This window comes from Acipenser ruthenus, chromosome 6, assembly GCF_902713425.1.
Source record: "Acipenser ruthenus chromosome 6, fAciRut3.2 maternal haplotype, whole genome shotgun sequence".
Classification (NCBI taxonomy): Eukaryota; Metazoa; Chordata; class Actinopteri; order Acipenseriformes; family Acipenseridae; genus Acipenser; species Acipenser ruthenus.
The window spans coordinates 5,339,396-5,346,920 of record NC_081194.1 but is presented as its reverse complement, the minus strand read 5'-3'; the positions used below and the strand labels follow the sequence as shown (position 1 = coordinate 5,346,920).

General features: G+C 40.6%; 1 long non-coding RNA gene across 1 annotated transcript; it reads left to right on the top strand.

Annotated features, from left to right (window-relative positions):
* Positions 1 to 5,226: 5,226 nt before the first annotated feature.
* Positions 5,227 to 7,204, top strand: LOC131696730 (uncharacterized). Its single transcript, XR_009328829.1, has 3 exons — positions 5,227 to 5,332; positions 5,903 to 6,039; positions 6,919 to 7,204. It is a non-coding gene; the product is annotated as an uncharacterized LOC131696730 (long non-coding RNA).
* Positions 7,205 to 7,525: the final 321 nt, after the last annotated feature.

Genomic DNA, 7,525 nt, shown 5'->3' with positions numbered 1-7,525 from the left:
AAGGGCTTGTAACCAGGAGATCCCCGGTTCAAATCCCACTTCAGCTAGTGACTCATTGTGTGACCCTGAGCAAGTCACTTAACCTCCTTGTGCTCTGTCTTTCGGGTGAGACGTAATTGTAAGTGACTCTGCAGCTGATGCATAGTTCACACACTGTAGTCTCTGTAAGTCGCCTTGGATAAAGGCGTCTGCTAAATAAACTAATAATAATTTTCTTCCCCCTCAGTTAGTGTTATGATTTTGTTTATGATGTTGAATTGCTCTAGGTAGAAACTTCATACCCCTGTACCACGTGCTTCAATTTAATTTTACATAAAATACTAGTAAATACATGTCATATACAAGAAATAAAACCATGTATTAACCCTTTGAGTAGTGAGTTCTAAAATGCACTGTTGGTCCTACAGGAGTGAGTTTTTTTCTTCTGTCTTCTGCATGTGCTTGATTATGTTTTGACTAAAAAAAATAACATGTAGGCAATAAACATGTGATGTAAAACCCCATCTTTATCATGTAATACAGTAATCTTGAATGAGCCCTTTTTAAGTGGTGACTTGGGAATGCACTGTATAATATATTTAGCAGAAGTTGCAGAAAGAAACTGTTGGCTTTCCTAGATTCAGGGTGTAGCCAAAGTTTAGTATCGGCTGACTTACTGGGAAGCCCTGAGGTCTTGGACCAGTCTGAGGTCAAGATTATTTGTATTCATGGAGATATAAAAACTTACCCAGCTACCTTGGACACAGTAAAAAATTGGTTTACAATGATTTTAAATTAAAATGGGCATTTTACAGAGGTTGCCGTACCCTGTAATTGTGGGTCGGGACTGTCAATATTTTGACAAGTTGTTGCAGGCTAGAGAGGTAATTATCTCTAGTGGTGCAGTAGAACCAATTTTAGAGCCAGTGGATGGTCAGGATAACTGTTACCCTCACCCATACATACATTTCTGGCTAAGTGGTAAGGGCCCTACCAACAAGTAGAGAAAATAAACAAAGTAAATTATAAGGTCTTCCAGCCAGGTAAAAGGAAGCCACATCAAATTTGCCATGCTAATCTGTTGAAACCGTGGAAAGAAAGGGGTACACTTGTAGTGACAGTACCGGAAGAGGACATGGATCTGGGGCCTGAAATTAAAGCTTGAGTAAGTGATTGCCAGCTAAAAATTGGCAAAACCTTGATAAATGAACAGAAAGTAGCCGTTAGGTCAATGATAAATAGAAATAGAGATGAGCTACCAGGTAGAACGGACTGTATTGATCATAAAATCAGAACTCCTCCCAGGTTAAGAGTTCACAAAAGCCTTACAGGGTTCCAGAATCTAAGAGGGTCGATATGGCAGAAGTGAGAAAAATGTTGAAATTGGAAGTAATTGAGGAATCAAATAGTAACTGGTGCAGCCCGATGGCAGTGGTACCAAAACCTGACGTAACTGTAAGGTTCTGTATTGACTTTCGCCAGGTAAATGAAGTATCAAAATTCTACGTTTCCCCCCATGCTGAGGGTCGAGTTACTAGAAAAATTGGCCAAAGCTAAATTTATAACCAGGTCAAGGCTATTATGTACTACAGATGTCCGGTAAACAAAAAATAGGTTAGAACATTTCTTGGTTTAATGGGATACTATGGAAGATAAGATTTCGCCACAAGAGCAGTTCCTTTAACGGAACTAACCAGAGGCTCGGCTCCAAATATGGTAATCTGGTCAACTGAAGCGGAAACAGCATTTGAGGACTCAAATCAGCAATGTGTTCCGATCCTGTTCTACGAAGTCCACATCTTGAGCAACTGTTTAACTTGCAGACGGATGCCTCAGTAACAAATGTACGAGGGGGAAGAGCACCCCATTCTGTATTTAAGCAGGAAGCTTCTCCCCGAAGAGAAAAATTATGCAACAATTGAAAAGGAGTGTTTAGTCGTTAAATGGGCAATAGAAGCCCTCTGCTGTTATCTCTGGGGTAGAAAATGTACGCTTCTGACAGATCATGCCCCCTTACAGTGGATGCTTAAGCAAAAATAAAAATAATGCAAGAATAACAAGGTGGTTTCTGGCATTACAGCCTTACTGTTTTGATGTAAAGTACAGGAAAGGAAAGGAAAACATATAAATGCTGATTTCTTGTCAAGGTTCCCACAGACAGGAGAAAGTTTGTATGCCCGACCCCACAAGATCGTGCAAAGGGGGAGTGTATGTGATAGAGTGTACATTCCTAACCAGAATATGGAGTTAGGAATATGGACCCTGGGGTTAGGAGAGGTGCACTCTATCTTGGTAAAGATGGCTTTGTCAGGAGGCCATATTGGTGAAGGCCTCCTAATTGTATAACTAATTGCTCAATTGTTTGGGTTAATTCCATGATTGACGTTTAAAAGCTCAGTGAGGGAAATGTGAGGGAGAGTTGGAGAGTATTGAATTGAGTGAGTGAGTGAGTGAGTGAGTGAGTGAGTGAGTGAGAAGAAATTGTGTTTGTTTTGCTTGGGGTAAAAGGCTTAGTCTGTCCCTATTTAGACAGAAGTCTAATTGTTTAGTTAGGAACCCAGGGTGGGTTAGGTTTTGTTTTCTTTATTTTGTTTTTTAAACAGCATTTACATCCATCCTGGTGACTTTATTATTCTAAAGAAAGAAGACAGGTCTGGTGAGATCTGCCACCGTAATCAGGACAGTGTCTGTGTATTTATTTATCCAGAAAGAAACAAACAAAAAAAAATCTAACTCTCAGGAGTTCAGTGTTTGGTATTTGAGTTGAATTAAAATTAGCAACATTTGTTGATTAAGAATCTGTATAAATAGCCAATCGAAAATACATGATTTGAATTAACACAAGAACAGCAAAAGATGCAACCATGCCCCACTTCAGTAATGAAGATTGCCTGGTTGCTATCGGCATGATTGAAGGCGGTTTGTCTGTGAGAGAAGTTGCCCGGAGAATGAGATGATCTGTTTCAACAATCAGCAGACTAGTCCAGAGAAACCAGGAAACCGGCTATGTGAGGGGCAGGTCACGTCCTGGAAGGCAGAGGGTCACTACACCGGCCCACCAAGTCATGGTGAGCATTATGCTGACTGTTGCGTTGTTCAAGCCAACCGGTGGGACGGAGGAAGTGTGATGATGTGAGGAGGAATCTCCAGCAGTACAATGCAAGACCACACAGTGCTAGGATTACAATTGCACAACTTTAAGAAAACAATGTCGAGGTCTTGCCGTGGGCAGCTTTTTCTCCTGACCTGAGTCCAACACAACATCTGTTGGACCAAATCGCCAGTGGCATCCACAGGAGACAACCGCGACCAACCAACCTTGGCCAGCTGGCTGCAGCTGCACAGGAAGAGTGGCGGAACATCTCACAGCAGTCTATCCAGAGGCTGATCAGGTCTATGCATCAACACTGCCAGGATTGTGTTAATGCTCAGAGAGGTCATACCCAATACTAATATATATATATATATATATATATATATATATATATATATATATATATATATATATATATATATATATATATATATATATATACAGTACTGTGCAAAGGTTTTAGGCAGGTGTGAAAAAATGCTGTAAAGTAAGAATGCTTTCGAAAATAGACATGTTAGTAGATTATATTTATCAATTAATTAAATGCAAAGTTAGTGAACAGAAGAAAAATCAAAATCAAATCCATATTTGGTGTGACCACCCTGTGCCTTCAAAACAGCATCAATTCTTCTAGGTACACTTGCACAAAGTCAGGGATTTTGTAGGCATATAGTCAGGTGTATGATTAAACAATTATACCAAACAGGTGCTAATGAGCATCAATTCAATATGTAGGTTGAAACACAATCATTAACTGAAACAGAAACAGCTGAGTAGGAGGAATAAAACTGGGTGAGGAACAGCCAAACTCAGCTAACAAGGTGAGGTTGCTGAAGACAGTTTACTGTCAAAAGTCATACACCATGGCAAGACTGAGCACAGCAAAAAGACACAAGGTATTTATACTGCATCAGCAAGGTCTCTCCCAGGCAGAAATTTCAAGGCAGACAGGGGTTTCCAGATGTGCTGTCCAAGCTCTTTTGAAGAAGCACAAAGAAACGGGCAACGTTGAGGACCGTAGACGCAGTGGTCGGCTAAGGAAACTTACTACAGCAGATGAAAGACACATCATGCTTACTTCCCTTCGCAATCGGAAGATGTCCAGCAGTGCCATCAGCTCAGAATTGGCAGAAAACAGTGGGACCCTGGTACACCCATCTACTGTCCGGAGAAGTCTGGTCAGAAGTGGCCTTCATGGAAGACTTGCGGCCAAAAAGCCATACCTCCGACGTGGAAACAAGGCCAAGCGACTCAACTATGCACGAAAACACAGGAACTGGGGTGCAGAAAAATGGCAGCAGGTGCTCTGGACTGATGAGTCAAAATTTGAAATATTGGCTGTAGCAGAAGGCAGTTTGTTCGCCGAAGGGCTGGAGAGCGGTACACGAATGAGTGTCTGCAGGCAACAGTGAAGCATGGTGGAGGTTCCTTGCAAGTTTGGGGCTGCATTTCTGCAAATGGAGTTGGGGATTTGGTCAGAATTAATGGTCTCCTCAATGCTGAGAAGTACAGGCAGATACTTATCCATCATGCAATACCATCAGGGAGGCATCTGATTGGCCCCAAATTTATTCTGCAGCATGACAACGACCCCAAACATACAGCGAAAGTCATTAAGAACTATCTTCAGCGTAAAGAAGAACAAGGAGTCCTGGAAGTGATGGTATGGCCCCCACAGAGCCCTGATCTCAACATCATCGAGTCTGTCTGGGATTACATGAAGAGAGAGAAGCAACTGAGGCTGCCTAAATCCACAGAAGAACTGTGGTTAGTTCTCCAAGATGTTTGGGCCAACCTACCTGCCGAGTTCCTTCAGAAACTGTGTGCAAGTGTTCCTAGAAGAATTGATGCTGTTTTGAAGGCAAAGGGTGGTCACACCAAATATTGATTTGATGTAGATTTTTCTTCTGTTCACTCACTTTGCATTTTGTTAATTGATAAATATAAACTATTAACATGTCTATTTTTGAAAGCATTCTTACATTACAGCATTTTTCACACCTGCCTAAAACTTTTGCACAGTACTGTATGTGTATATATATATATATATATACATATATATATATATATATATATATATATATATATATATATATATATATATATATATATATATATATATATGCATACAATTGTTGTCAATAGTAACCCGACTTCCTTTTTCATATTTGTTTTTCTTCTCTTTTTCTCTCTTTAGCCGGCTGTCCAGACTCTCTGCTTAAAGAGCTTTACCATTTCTGAATCCTCGGAGAGGATCAGGTAAGTTAACTGTTCACAGCCAGTAGCTGCGTGTCCTGAAGGAGATGCCCTAATGAGACAGATCTGTCTGTCCTCGGGGAAGAGGAAGCTGAGAGTATCTCGTGACTCCACTGACCCAACTGGAGGAAAGCGCAGAAGAGACGCATGAATATGTTTCTGTTCTTCTTGCCAGTTTTGACAGGTTATTAATTGCTACATCTGCTAACTGGAAGAGCATCCCCCCCACCTACCAAAAAAACACAAGCATTCTTGCATTAAATTGACTTTGTAGAACTGATACATATTAATGTACACTACAATGCATCGAAAGATTTTGGAAAAGATCACATTAACTTTTCCCTTGTCAGATTCTTTAGTCTGTGTAGTTATCTGGAATGATTATGTACAGCTTTGCCAATGTAACGAGTTTTCTGAATACTGTAACTGATAAATAGAAAAGTTGCTTGAGCCCTTGAGCTTCCTGTTTTATCTGAAGCACTGATGTCACAGCAATCGAATAAGAGCTACTGTCAATTATATTTATTATATTTAATAAGTGGGTTTGCAGCTTTAAATGAACTCTTTCTACAGTGCATTTCCAGAAAAGAATCATCAATATGCACAAGAACAGAAGAAGGAGTCCCATTGCGTGGAGTTTAAGGATAAGCCATTCATATCTATGTATCCTCTCAGTGGCCTTGGGATCACCTGCCAATTTAACCCATAAGGTATAATTTTCCTCATTTAAGGATAGCCTACTCTGTAAAATTGGAGCATTTTTAACTGACATCTACCTGTTATTTTAATCTTCTCTTTAATTGTGGTTTAGGGGGGGCAGGAGCAAGGGCTCCTCTCCCCATTCTGTCCTGCCAATAATATCTGCTAAACCCCTTGGAGTAGGGCGAAAGCCCTAAATGTACTGTGTGTGTGTGTGTGTGTGTGTGTGTCTGTGGTTTAAGTAGAGAGTTGGCAGGGAGGGGGTTAATACTTTACCTAGATTGCTCCAGTAAAAACCCAACTGTATAAATAGGTAATTGTGTAAAAAAATAATGTAATTGTATGTAAAAATAATCTTATAACAATTGTAAGTCGCCCTGGATAAGGGTGTCTGCTAAGAAATACATAATAATAATAAGGCTCCAGCCACATGGTATATAAGGAAGTGTGTAGGTGAGTTTGGAAGTCTGTGGTGAAGGCAAATGCCCAACCTTCAGTTGCTTTTTGTATTGTTTTGTTTAAACCTACCTAATTTTGGCCCCTGTGTCTGTTTATTTGTTCCTGTTTATTAAACTGTAGTTTTCTGGGGTCTGAGTCTCATTATTGGTGCTATCCAGCTACACCCCTATCTAAATCCCAAGTCATGCACTTGCTCTCTGTCTTGCGTTATTTGTTTTCCACCATCCTCCCCTTCTCCTCCACTGCACTTTCCTCCTCTATTATGCCATCCCACCTCAGCAATGGTCTCCCTCTGGGTGAAGTTCACTTCCAAACCTTGGAGGCCCAGCCATGCTGGCTTTGTGCCCCACCTGGAAGATTCTCTGCAAGCCCAAGTGGACCTCTGGCCAAACCTATAACTCTCTTTCGTTTTCCCATTCTCTCACCTCTAGGTTCCCCTTGGGTGAAGTATTGGTTGCTTCCCAGGCTTAGAGGCAGATCGGTTCGATCTCATCTCTGTGAGGGCGGCTCTCTGCGCGCCAAGGGGAAAACCATGTACTCTCAAAGCAATCTCTAAGTCACAAAGTGTTCCCGAGGTTCTCCTCCACACAGCCCTTGCTCCTGTCCCAGTCTGTTTCACTTGCTTATTAGTAAGAAGCAATACACAAACACACTGGTCGTAATACACATAGTACCTTTGAAGTGTAAAATTAGCTTTACAAAAATAGCATGACACAAATATGCACATAATCTTAAACTGTTATTAATCAAATGAGAATACAAACTTTTTTTTTTTTTTAAGTGCATTAGCTGATTAACATTTTCTAGAAATTGGATTTCTCTTGACATGCACATTCTTCTGTGTGCCGGAACATAGCAACTTAGATAATATGAGGGATCAATCAATGCCATCACTGGGGTTTGTAAATCACACAAAATAATGAGCTGTTTCAAGGTCAAACCTTGGTAAACTACCATATATCCCTAGACCTGCCAGAAAGCTTTCTTACTTACCTGTGTTTATAATACACAAACATTTCCAAACATCACACACCAGAT